This window comes from Pseudophryne corroboree, chromosome 5 (assembly GCF_028390025.1).
Source record: "Pseudophryne corroboree isolate aPseCor3 chromosome 5, aPseCor3.hap2, whole genome shotgun sequence".
NCBI lineage: Eukaryota > Metazoa > Chordata > Amphibia > Anura > Myobatrachidae > Pseudophryne > Pseudophryne corroboree.
In genome coordinates, this window is record NC_086448.1 from 613,815,939 (window position 1) to 613,830,355 (window position 14,417).

Genomic DNA, 14,417 nt, shown 5'->3' on the forward strand with positions numbered 1-14,417 from the left:
TGTGGACTACATGGTTGATGAGGTTGAAAAAAGACAATTGTCCATCGAGTTCAACCTATAGTGCTGTATGCTATATTATCTCCAATTTACTTATAACCTTATATGCTATTTTCCACTAAAAATGTGTCTAATTCTTTCGTAAATGCCTCAATTGAATCCGACATTGCCACTCTCTCCGGCAGTGAATTCCATAAACTCACTGTCTGCACTGTGAAGAAATCTCTCCTACGCATGGTCTTAAACCCCCCGTCACCCCTCTGCTGTCCTCCTGCCCCCATCATCCCTCCCCCCCATATATCCCACCCTGTCCTCCTTCCATCCCACTTCAGAAAAGGAAGTCCACTCCAAAAAAACCAACCTCGACCCTTCATCACCCACTAACTACTGCCCCATCTCCCTTCTCCCTTTCGCCTCCAAACTACTTGAATGACTGATCTACAGCCGTCTCACAAGCTACCTGTCTGACAACTCCATCCTCGATCCAATACAATCGGCCTTCGCCCACTCCACTCCACTGAGACTGCGCTGGTGAAAATCACCAATGACCTGCTTTTGGACAAACCCAGGAGCCACTTCTCTCTGCTCATCCTTCTGGACCTCTCTACTGCCTTTGACACAGCGGATCATCCTTTCCTCCTCCGCACACTCCAAAACGCTGGCCTCTCTAGCACTGTCCTTGACTAGTTTTCTTCTTACCTCACTATCCGCTCCTTCTCTGTGTCTGCCTCTGGCACCACCTCACACCCTTCCGCACCACCTCACACCCTTCCATCCTTCCTGTTGGTTTCCCTCAGGGTTCTGTCCTTGGCACCCTTCCTGTATACTTCTTCCCTGGGTGCGCTCATTAACTCCTTTGGCCTTCAATACCACCTCTATGCTGATGACACACAACTCTACCTCTCCTCTCCTGATCTGTCCCACTCTGTCCTCTCTCAGGTTTCCAGCTCCCTCTCCGCAATCTCCTCCTGGATGTCTGAGCGCTCTCTAAAGTTCAACATGGACAAAACTGAACTCATCATCTTTCCCCCATCCAGAGTAACACCCCCTACCAATATCTCTATCACTGTTGACAACACCCCCATCTCCCCCATTCCCCAACTCCGCTGCTTGGACATCACTCTTGACTCCTCCCTCTCCTTTGCACCCCACATCCAAGCACTAGCACAATCCTGTCGGTTCCAGCTACGCAACATTGCTCGCATCAGGCCATTTCTCTCCCGGAGTGCAACTAAACTTATCATCCACTCACTGGTCATCTCACGACTCGACTACTTCAATGTTCTCCTCACTGGCCTCGCTTGCTCCCATCTTGCTTCTCTCCAATCTGTCCTGAACTCCGCAGCTAGGCTTATCTTCCTCTCCCGCCACTCCACATCTGCCACTCCCCTTCGACAAAGCAACACTGGCTCCCATTCCCATACAGAATCCTCTTCAAACTCCTCACCCTCACATACAAGGCCATCTCTAATTCCACTGCTCCCTACATCTCCAACCTCCTCTCCCTTCATACTCCCTACCGCCCCCTACAATTGACCAATGACCGTTGCCTCTCCACCGCCCTGGTCACTGCTTCCCATGCTCGAGTCCAAGACTATGCCCGTGCTGCACTCCTTCAGTGGAATGCACTCCCCCGCTCCATTAGACTCTCCCCAACCTTGCAAAACTTCAAATGGACACTAAAAACCCACCTATTCATCAAAGCATAACCTCCCGACGCATAACCAAGTCCTGGGACCGCTCCTCCATCCCCCTGCCTCATGCCTTGAATATCTCAGCTTTGCTTACATACTGCCATCAGGCTACCTCCCGCTTGCTTGCACCTCATGTCATCTGTCTGTCGTCCCTTCCCACTGGATTGTTAGCTCTTCAGAGCAGGACCCTCTTTTCTCTTGTTATCTAAGCCCTCTTCTCGACACATTTCACTAGCAGCTCTCCCCTACTCAGCGACCATCTATACCCGCTTTATCTCCTGCTGGTAAAGGCTCATCTCCATCGATGGCCACCAGCCCCTAGTAGTTCGATGATCACTCTCTCACCACTTACATCTTAGCTGTATTATGTCTTGAGAATTGTGGTGCTGTTTGTTACCTGTACTATATTTGTTATTTATTTACTGTAATGCTAAGTTTTGTCTCCCTGCAAAACACTCTTGACGCCTTATAAATAAAATGTAATAATAATAATAATAATAATAAACTTCCTCCCCTACAACCTAAGGGGATGACCCCGTGTCCTGTGTACAGAGCTCTTAATAAGTAAATCGCCTGAAAGTTCCTTATATTGCCCCTTGATATATTTGAAGATATTAATCATGTCCCCTCTTATGTGCCTGTTTTCCAGCGTAAACACATCCAGCCTAAGTAGTCTTTCCTCATAATCCAATGACTCTAGGCCCTTAACTAATTTTGTAGCTCTTTTCTGAACCCTTTCTAGTTCAACTATGTCTTATTTATAGTGCGTAGCCCAAAATTGTGCACAGTATTCTAGATGGGGCCATACAAATGCTTTATACAGTGGCAGGATTACACTTTCATCCCTGGTCTCTATTCCCCGTTTTATGCATGCTAATACCCTATTGGTCTTTACTGCAGCATCTTGACATTGCAGACTGCTGCTAAGTCTATTGTCAGTGATCACCCCCAAATATTTCTCCAATAATGATTTTCCAAGAATTACCCCATTCAATGTATAGATTGCCTGTTTGTTTTTGATCCCGAAATGCATAACTTTACATTTCTCTATATTGAACCTCATATTCCACTTTGTTTCCCAACCCCACAGTTTAGTTAAATCGTTCTGAGGAGAGTCAATGCCCTGTTCTGATCTAATTATCGTACACAGTTTAGTATCATCCGCAAAAATTTATACTTTGCTCTTAATACTAATTCCTATATCATTTAAAAATATATTAAACAGCAGAGCGCCTAGTACAGACCCTTGAGGTACACCACTTAATACTTCAGTCCAACTTGAAAATGTTTCATTGACTACCACTCGCTGTTCTCTATTTTCCAACCAATTTTTGACCCAATTGTAAATGCTGTCACCAAGCCCCAACTCTCTTAATTTAAGACACAACCTCGTGTGAGGTACTGTGTCGAAGGCTTTTGCAAAATCTAAGAAGACATCCACAGCATTTCCGTTGTCTAAATTTGCACTTACTTCTTCATAGAAGTTAATTAAGTTAGTTTGACATGACCTATTTTTCACAAACCCATGCTGGTTCGCACTAATTATGTTAAGGCATCCCAAATACTCCTGAATGCTATCCCTTAATACTCCTTCCATTATTTTCCCGACTATAGATGTTAGGCTTACTGGTCTGTAATTCCCGGGATTAGATTTAATTCCCTTTTTAAAAAGTGGCACCACATCTGCAATTCACCAGTCCCTTGGAACCTCACCTGTCATGATAGAAGCTTTAAAGATTAAATGTAATGGCCTTGCTATCTCTGAGCTTAGCTCCTTGAGAACCCTTGGGTGCAGTCCATCTGGCCCCGGTGATCTTAATTTTATTCAGTCGTTCTTTGACTACATCCTCATTTAAACACGAGAAGTAATTTTGGTTCTTAACATTACTTTTATCTTGTTCTATTCCTACCATTTTATCCTCTATAGTAAATACCGACGAGAAGAATTTATTCAATACGTCTGCTTTTTCATAGTCACTATTTAACAATTCACCCAGTTCATTTTTTAGGGGTCCCATGCTGTCTTTTTTTATCCTTTTACCATTGATATACTTAAAAAAATTCTTGGGGTTAGATTTAACTTCATTTGCAATAAGTTTTTCATTTTCTATTTTAGCTGCTCTAATTTCCTTTTTGCATAGTTTATTACACTCTTTGTATTGTAGTAGCGGAAGGTCTCCAGACTCCTGGAATAGTAACCTTGCCCGAAGCATGGCGAGCGAAGTGAGCCATGTGAGGGGACACAGTGCACTAATTGGGGTTCCCCGTCACTTTATGAAGAAAACAACACTATTTTTAAAAAAACTCATGTCGACCCTTTTTCGTGTCGACCTTGTTCATGTCGACCAAATTACCATGTTGACCTAGTGACCATGTTGACCTAATGCATGTCGACAAATACTGGTCGACCTAGGTGTGGTCGACCTAATGACCCCTACCCGTTAATACAGAAAGGCTGTGTCAAAGGCAGTAATTAAAGCATGCATACCTCCCAACATGACCTTTTCCAGGAGGGACACAATGCTCTGTTCCAGGACTTCCCTCTTATTTAAAATTGCCCTCATCTGTGTTGAAGCACCTTTGTTATCAGTTAACCTGTTTAAAGCAGGTGATGGCAATCCTAAATTAAGAGGGAAGTCCAGGAACAGAGCATTTTGTCCCTCCTGGAAAGGGTCATGTTGAGAGGTATGACGCATGCGTATGTGTTTTATGCTATTCTATGTGCAATTTTCCACACTTCAAAATCTAAGGTACATAACTGCAGTGCATGATGTTCATGTTTCCTAAGGAAATTAAATGACCATTGAGGCATAATTTGCTGGATTAGAAAACCATTCAGTAAAAGAGAAAGCTCGTTATTTAATTAACAACACAGGATGATTTGCTCTCAGCGCTGTGTGTATCAGCAACTGAAATATTCTCTGTATTTTCCATTTGTGTTTCTGCTATAACAGCAGCCAAGTAATCAGGCAGTCTGAACATTTACCAGCCAGGATGCAGCTATAGATGAATATTTTGGGACATGAAGTTTTATTGTTTGTTGTTTTTGACAATCTGGGTTGTAACTCTGGTCTCCAAAGGAAACAAAATCACAAATGTTATATATAATGACTACAAACATGCCCTGCCATCTGTTACACAGTGCGCATACTGGGGAAACATCAACTGCCTTAATGTGACTGAACTTGAGCTAAGTAGCTATACTGAATATCGCAGGCCTGTTGTTTATGGAAATACACCCTATAGAGCAGCTATTATATTATTATTATTATTTTAGGTACACTGTTTATCTTGTCAGAGTAATAGAAATGTTCTCTAGGCACACTTGAAATGTAATAATAAAAACTACTGAAAAAGGACCGTAAACGTACTATAATTAAAAGTAATATTTGCTCATTGGGATATTAAAAATGTTGCAATGAAAAGCACATTATTGATACTTTCCTGCAAATATTATGAAGCATACAGGACAGAATAGGAATATTAGCATTATGCTAATTAACAGTACAAAAGCAGTCATGTCTTTGTAATAGCTGTATGGGGTTTTAGGCACAAAATTATTTTGGGCCTAATTCTATATATATATATATATATATATAATTACACACACCAACAAATATAAAGCCACATCACTCACCACCCCAGAAGCGGGGTGCAGTGTCTGCACTCACCACTCATAGGGTGGGGTGCATGTAGCCCATGGCCACCTACTTAAAAATATACAAACACAAATTTCAGCACTCACCAAAGCAAGCTCACTTATCTTCACAACATCAACAATAAATGATGGGGGTTTAGTTAGTGAATTGGCCAATGCACAGAAGCCTGCAAACCGCTCGCCAAGGTACCCCACCTTCATGCAGGTCCTACACTATCACAGAGTCTCAAAAATTAAAACCTGCCAACTGTATCACACATATACAGTTGCAAATATGCCTACTTGGTTTAATGTGTACCTGCCACATACTCCATGGCTTTTAAAGGTACACTAGTCACCTGACACTGGCTGATAAATTACTAAAGAACAGCTGACTCAGGTTTAAGATAATTGGGTTTGCATAGGGGTGCATGAAAAAAGCTTGTGGCCACAGTTAATGAGTTAACCAAAGATTAACCATACAATATACCAACAAATATAAAACCACAGCACTCGCCACCCCAGAAGCGTGGTGCAGTGTCTGCACTCACCACTCATAGGGTGGGGTGTATGTAGCCCATGGCCACCTACTCAAAAATATACAAACAGAAAGTTCAGCACTCACCAAAGCAAGCTCACTGCATATTTGCAGTTATATTATGTGGGATACAGTTGCCAGGTTTTAGTTTTTGAGACTCTGTGATAGTGTAGGACCTGCATGAAGGTGGGTTACCTTGGCGAGCGGTTTGCAGGCTTCCGTGCATTGGCCAATTCACTTTCTAAACCCCCATCATTTATTTAATGATGTTGTGAAGCTAAGTGAGCTTGCTTTGGTGAGTGCTGAACTTTCTGTGTGTGTGTGTGTGTGTGTGTGTGTGTGTGTGTATATATATATATATATATATACACATGCATGCATGTGCAGTGGCAGCGATGGCAGTCTGGAATGCGCACCCACAGTGGCAACACTGCACGTGTGCACCCTGGGAGCCCAGTAAGATGCTAACAGCATTTCAGGGCTGCGATTGCCTCTGCCTAATTGACAGGCAGAGGCAGTCACGGGGCGGGAGGGGGCATGCCAATGGTGTTAGAATGCCATTGGTGGGTCGCCGTCCGAACAACGCAGGCGTATCGGGACCATTGCGGGGGCAGGTGTGGCAGCTGCGTGACGTCAGACACAGCCGTTGCAAACCGGGGCATGGCGAGTAGCTCTCTGTCAGCACAGCTAGGCTGCACAGGCAGGGAGCTACTCGGCAGGTGCAAAAGCATTGCCTCCATGCTATGCTTTTCCACCTGTGTGGGGATGGGGGGGCGGCAGAGCCTGACATGCGGGGCGGACTAGCCCTGTGCTAGGCGTCCCCCCACATGTCAGAGTAAGATTAGCACATCTATGATCAGATCTGAAGTACCCCCATTGTTTGGATGAAATGACATCTGCCTATATGTCGTTATAGGGCCAGATTAAGGGGGATTTTCTGCAGCCGCAGGGTTTTTCCTATTCAGTTGAAGGACAGACAATGAGCCACGCATCTTTTTCTCGCACAGCCAGAGCAAGTCTGTTTTTCCAAAAAATTTTATTTTAAGGAAAAATCATTGGGACTTGCTTTGACACCACTGAGGCACTCCACCCCCACCTTACTGACTAATTAAGCAATTGGAAGTTTCCAATTAGCTTACTTTTTCAATTAGCTTTTACTTTTTACTCACCTTCTGTCATTCTTCAGCTTGTTGGGACCCTTCTGTAGCAGCGGTGTGTGTGTGTGTGTGTGTGTGTGTGTGTGTGTGTGTGTGTGTGTGTGTGTGTGTGTGTGTGTGTGTGTGTATGTGTGTGTGTGTGTGTGTGTGTGTGTGTGTGTGTGTGTGTGTGTGTGTGTGATGTAGTTGGCATCTGACGGAAACCCGACACCCATCTGAATGCCAATGCTGGATTACTGACACTCAACATCCTGAATGTAAGTATGCCGGGGAAGTGTGTGCGGCTTCATGGATGGGGTGTGGCCACATGTCCCGACCCCCCTTTCCATCACTGGGGGGTTCCAGGAGATGCGTGCTGTACCCGGCTCCTGTCACTGAGCAGGAGCCGGCAGTTTGGTGTCACCCTTCACGGATGACACCTGGGTGCGGGCCACACACCTCTTGGGACATCTCTGTTCGGAAGGGAGGGTTAGGTTTATGCAGCAAGAAGAGAGGGTTAGGGTTAGGCTGCGGTAAGGGAGGGTTAGGGTTTGGAGAGGGTTAGAATACTTACCTTCTAGGTGCTGGGATTCTGACTGTCAGCAAGCCGGGGTCAGTCATGTGACTACTGGCATCATCAGTGCCGGTCTCCCATATCCAGCTCGTGATTGTGTGCGAGACCCCTGTCAGGTGTGTGAGTGTGTGTGACCCCCAGTGTGTGTATGTGACCCCCGTGTGTGTGTGTGTGTGTGTGTGTGTGTGTGTGTGTGTGTGTGTGAGAGACCCCCTCCTTTGTGTGTCTACATCTCCCAGCAGCCACCTCCCCTCCCAGCAGCCCCCAACCCAGTGAAAAGATGGAGGGTAGTTGACTGGGAGCCACGGAGACAGGTCACTTTCAGATTTTTTTTCTGGCAGTGCTGGGTTTTCAAAGCAGAAAACCCCAAGCGCATTTTTATTTATCTGGATACCATTGGATCAGTAGTGCAATCCAAAATTGGATGCAAAGTCCAAAATTGGATACCTCCCAGCCCCCCTGCCCCCCACACACAATGGAGAGAGATAAGTTACCAACCAATCAGATCCTAACTGTCATTTTTCAAACACAGGTAACATCTAATTCCAACATTAAAGGAACATGCATCCTTTATTATGAGTTTGGATTTAATTATTTAAAAAGGCTTTCTGGCCGACATCCATAAGAGACTATGGCTGGGATGTAATGGGAGACGATAATGCCGGCCGGGAAATTATCGCACCACATTGGACATTACAAATGTGCATCTATTTTCAGGAACTCAGGCAATGTAAGTGTTTGCATCTATTTCCCGGCTTCAGCAAAACAATGCAAATAGGACCAGGGCCGGATCTAAGGCTCGTACACACGGTAAGATTCGGGCTATGTCCGATTCTCACTATGCGACAGGGGCCGGGTCGGCACATAGACAGTATCGCAAGCACATAATGAGTGTGCTTGCGATACTGGCTATGTGCGATTTTGGCTAAGTGTCAATTTTGACTATCTCTTCTATAGAGATAGTCAAAATTGACTTGCCTGCACAGTCTATCTTTTCTTTCGATGCCAACCGCGCGGGACCGCGCATCGGCTTCGAATCGGGATCGCTAGGTGACTGCCACCTTGCGATCTGCACTAACTTTTCTTCCGATTCTGACTATATAGTCAGAATCGAGAGAAAAAATCTCACCGTGTGTACACACCCTAAGTCTTCAGGGAACCCTGGGCACTTAAGATAGGGGGGCCTCTCCCTCACGTCAGCACCGCACCACTGGCTGTACCCACTATGCCACCTCCCCATTTCCAGTATAGATAGATATATAAATATATATATATATATATATATATATATATATATTTGTGACATGTAGACACCCCCTTAATAGAATTCGCTATAGGATGATTGACCAGGTCCCACTTGATATCAGAGGATGGCTACGAAATTATTACAACTTAAGGCCAGATGGATCGCTAGGCTGGATGTGATGCATCCCAAGGGCTTAAATGAACAAATTTCTTTTGCCTGATTTTAACATAAGGGTATTTGTGTGAACCAGCCTTTTTGAATGTATTTTTTGTATCAATAAACTGGATACCATTGCATGTATATTCTGATGGATACATGGTTTCTAGTTACTGCCAGGCTCCTATCTAATTGTAATTTTGTTACATTTTTTGTCTTGTGTAGCTCCTGTGGTGTCAGATTGCTGGCTGTCAGTTACTTCAGCACATGGGGGGTAATTCCAAGTTGATCGCAGCAGGAAATTTTTTAGCAGTTGGACAAAACCATGTGCACTGCAGGTGTGGCAGATATAACATGTGCATAGAGAGTTAGATTTGGGTGGGGTGTGTTCAACCTGAAATCTAAATTGCAGTGTAAAAATAAAGCAGCCAGTATTTACCCCGCACAGAAACAATATAACTCACCCAAATCTAACTCTCTCTGCAAATGTTATATCTGCCCCCCCCCCCCCCCCGCAGTGCACATGGTTTTGTCCAATCGCTAACAAACTTGCTGCTGCGATTAACTCAGAATTACCCCCATTGTTTGTTAAAAGATTTTTAATTAACTTGCCAGGTGTGGGACACCGGAAGGGGAGGTGGGGAATGCACATGAGGTGTATAAAGGTATGTGTTGTTTGCCTTTTTGTTAATAAAGCCTGACGACAGACATTTGTGAATTGTGAAGCTTCATTTATATCACCATGAGTGCCACGTCTGTATGCTGTGAATCGTTTTGTTCACGGAGGCACCGGTGTTTTGATCTGCTATTTATGGAGAGTGCCGTACCTGCTGCTGTATATATATATATATATATATATATATATATATATATTTACAGCATATATATACACTGCTCAAAAAATAAAGGGAACACTTAAACAACACAATGCAACTTCAAGTCAATCACACTTCTGTGAAATCAAACTGTCCACTAAGAAGGCATCACTAATTGACAATCAATTTCACATGCTGTTGTGCAAATGGAATAGACAACAGGTGGAAATTCTAGGCAATTAGCAAGACACCCCCAATAAAGGAGTTGTTCTGCAGGTGGTGACCACAGACCACTTCTCAGCTCCTATGCTTTCTGTCTGATGTTTTGGTCACGTTTGAAAGCTGGCGGTGCTTTCACTCTAGTGGTAGCATGAGACGGAGTCTACAACCCACACAAGTGGCTCAGGTAGTGCAGCTCATCCAGGATGGCACATCAATGCGAGCTGTGGCAAGAAGGTTTGCTGTTTCTGTCAGCGTAGTGTCTAGAGCATGGAGGCGCTACCAGGAGACAGGCCAGTACATCAGGAGAGGTGGAAGAGGCCGTAGGAGGGCAACAACCCAGCAGCAGGACCGCTACCTCCGCCTTTGTACAAGGAGGAACAGGAGGAGCACTGCCAGAGCCCTGCAAAATGACCTCCAGCAAGCCACAAATGTGCATGTGTCTACTCAAATGATCAGAAACAGACTCCATGAGGGTGATATGAGGGCCCGACGTCCACAGGTGGGGGTTGGGCTTACAGCCCAACACCGTGCAGGACGTTTGGCATTTGCCAGAGAACTATGAGGAAAATGTAGTCTTAAGAAAGAGCAAAAGACAAAAGCAGCTATATGCCTTTTCCAGGGCACACTTAGAAAAATTATAAGAAAATTATGAATTATGAAAATATGAGTATATTAATACTTAACTTTTATTGAGATATACTTAATAAAAGGGAGAAGGCAAATATAGATGGATAATTGCTACAAATTTTGGGCGATAAAAATTAGAAGGGCGAAAATATGTTTACTCCCTTAGTAAGCAGGCGATCAGGTGATCAAGCTCCCAGAGCGAAACGTACGTCACTTCCGGTCCCGGAGTCCGAACTTCCGGTCGCTCGGACCGCGGACATCGGCTCCACAGCTCCAAGTTCAGCACACCCTCTCCCTGGCTGGAAACCTCTACCCACAACTGCGGGACACTTCAGGCCTCACACTGCCCACCAATGCATGCAGGCATTAAGGTTTGAGCCGCACACCCAGTGAGGCATTTTTTTCAACTTCCACCAGGGGGGACTTCTATCTAGGCACAGCCTAACTATTCCTCCACCTTGTCCAAACAATTCAGGGGCACAGTGGGAGGTAGCACTCATCCTTTATGTAGATAAATCAACAGCATTAGCTGTGAATATCTGATGTGCCTAGTTCAAGGGTGTCTGTTCTCCCCTTTTTTTTCCCTTTTTCTTTATATTATGATACTCAGTGCAACAAACTCTATTTGTTTATTTGGAAAAACGGCTTCCCCCTATGTAATCTGAATGTCTAGTATGAATATGTTATGATATCTAGCCATAGGAACATTCAGCATATGTATAACATTGTTGTTTTTTTTGTTTTTGCCTAAAAATGATATATGAATAGGAGTTTCAGATTGGGGAAACAAACTTTTATTAGAATACTGTATGTTTTTCATTGCACGGAATTGCACATATCCAGTTCAGGGGATCAATCCCTGTTGGACTATCATATTTATATGATTTGTCTTATTTTCTTATTCAGCATCACAACCATTTGAACATGATGGTAACAGTGATCTGCATATCCAACAAACATGGCCTTCCCCTATGGAATCTTAATCTCTAGGAGTTATTATTGTTTGATATCCAGTCACAGGAACATTCAGTATATGCTTTAAGAATATATTTTTTGTTCTTTGCATAAATGTGATATAACAATAGGTGTTTCATATTGGGGCAACAAACACCTATTAGAATACGGTGTGGTTTTTCATTGCACAGAATCATTTATATTTCATTCAGGGGATTAATCCCTGTCAGATTATCATATCCATAAGATTTGCCTGGAGTAACTGCACACTGGAATTGATTGCACATGCTGGAGATTTACTCACCTACGGTCAAACCGCACTGAGTATGCCCAACCTCGTCTGATCTTGGAAGCCATACACTGCAGGGCTTGGTCAGTACCCGGTTGGGAGACCACCAGGGAATACTAGGTACCGTAGGTATTTTACTCTCACATCATTTGAGTCTTTCCAGTTCTCTGTGCAGTCCCAGGCATTGAATTTTTACCGATATTTAATTCTGATATTCTGACATGTGATAGCTGAACCCAATGGAGCTGGTTTACTCCCACAAAGATTTTTTCAATTTAAAATTAAAGTAATTTTTGGATTACTAAGGGAGTAAACATATTTTTGCCCTTCTAATTTTTATCGCCCAAAATTTGTAGCAATTATCCATCTATATTTGCCTTCTCCCTTTTATTAAGTATATATCAATAAAAGTTAAGTATTCATATACTCATATTTTCATAATTCATAGTTTTCTTATAATTTTTCTAAGTGTGCCCTGGAAAAGGCATGTAGCTGCTTTTGTCTTTTGCTCTTTCTTAAGACCACATTTTCCTCATAGTTTACTGAACTATTTTCCGGGAGCACCACCAACCCATTGCTGAATTTATTTGTTTGTGTAGTAAGCATAATGTTGGTTTAACAAATAACTAAATTAATATAAACGTTACTAATACCGTATTCTGTGCAGATTTAACAATTTCTTAGCAATTTGCCAGAGAACACCAGGATTGGCAAATTCGTCACTGGCGCCCTGTGCTCTTCACAGATGAAAGCAGGTTCTCACTGAGCACATGTGACAGACGTGACAGAGTCTGGAGACGCCAAGGAGAACGTTCTGCTGCCTGCAACATCCTCCAGCATGACCGGTTTGGCAGTGGGTCAGTAATGGTGTGGGGTGGCATTTCTTTGGGGGGCCGCACAGTCCTCCATGTGCTCGCCAGAGGTAGCCAGACTGCCATTAGGTACCGAGATGAGATCCTCAGACCCCTTGTGAGACCATATGCTGGTGCGGTTGGCCCTGGGTTCCTCCTAATGCAAGACAATGCTAGACCTCATGTGGCTGGAGTGTGTCAGCAGTTCCTGCAAGATGAAGGCATTGATGCTATGGACTGGCCCGCCCGTTCCCCAGACCTGAATCCAATTGAGCACATCTGGGACATCATGTCTCGCTCCATCTTGCACCACAGACTGTCCAGGAGTTGGCGGATGCTTTAGTCCAGGTCTGGGAGGAGAACCCTCAGGAGACCATCCGCCACCTCATTAGGAGCATGCCCAGGCATTGTAGGGAGGTCATACAGGCACGTGGAGGCCACACACACTACTGTGCCTCATTTTGACTTGTTTTAAGGACATTACATCAAAGTTGGATCAGCCTGTAGTGTGTTTTTCCACTTTAATTTTGAGTGAGACTCCAGATCCAGACCTCCATGGGTTAATAAATTTGATTTCCATTGATAATTTTTGTGTGATTTTGTTGTCAGCACATTCTACTATGTAAAGAACAAAGTATTTAATAAGAATATTTCATTCATTCAGATCTAGGATGTGTTGTTTAAGTGTTCCCTTTATTTTTTTGAGCAGTGTATATATATATACTGAATATATAAATAAAAAAAACAGCTACATGTGTCTGGCACTCACAAATGGAGACAGGTATACTTGCTACCATGCCCTCCTAGGTTTGGTAGCCCCAATATATGCACAGAGATGACAGGTTGCACTCTGCAGACTTGTTAACAGTTTAAAAATGTTCTTTATTCCTACATTTCGGGCTTGCGTCCGTCGTCAGGCACAATATCATCGAGGCCAATCCGGGGCAATTAGAATTGCCTGAATGCTTTCCCTTTTGAGTCTTTTTAGAACTTTTGGAATAAGCGGGATTGGAAGGAACAGATAAACTGGTAAGTCCATGGGGTTGTCAGCGCATCCACTGCCACAGCTTGCAGATCCCTCGTTCTGGAACAGTAACGGCATTGCTTCTTGTTGAGATGAGAAGCCATCAGATCTATCTGCGGACACCCCCACCGGTGAATCAATTGTTGAAACATCTGAGGATACAGGCCCCATTCCCCTGGATCGAGGTCGTGCCTGCTGAGGAAGTCCACCTCCCAGTTGTCCACTCCTGGAATGAATATAGCTGAGATGGCCCTTGCGTTGGCCTCCACCCAGAGGAGCATTTGTGACACTTCTCGTATTGCTGCTCTGCTTCTTGTTCCTCTCTGTTGGTTTATGTACACCACCGCCGTGGCGTTGTTCTACTGAACCTGGATGGCTTGACCCTGGAGAAGGTAGGAAGCTTGAAGAAGGGCATTGTATATTGCCCTGAGTTCCAGGACATTGATCGGTAGTGCAGATACCCGACTCAACCGTCCCTGGAACTGGGCCACTTGAGTCACAGCCGTTCAACCCCGGAGGCTGTCATCTGTTGTCAGTAGAATCCACGACTGGGTACTGAAACCCTGGCCTTCAACCAGGTGAGAAACTTGTAGCCACCACAACAGAGAAATACATGCTTTAGGGGACAGGGTCACCATCTGATGCACGTGCAGGTGA

General features: G+C 44.2%; 1 pseudogene; it reads left to right on the forward strand.

Moving 5' to 3' along the window:
* The first annotated feature begins 11,898 nt into the window (after positions 1 to 11,898).
* Positions 11,899 to 12,017, forward strand: LOC134930508 (5S ribosomal RNA; annotated as a pseudogene).
* Positions 12,018 to 14,417: the final 2,400 nt, after the last annotated feature.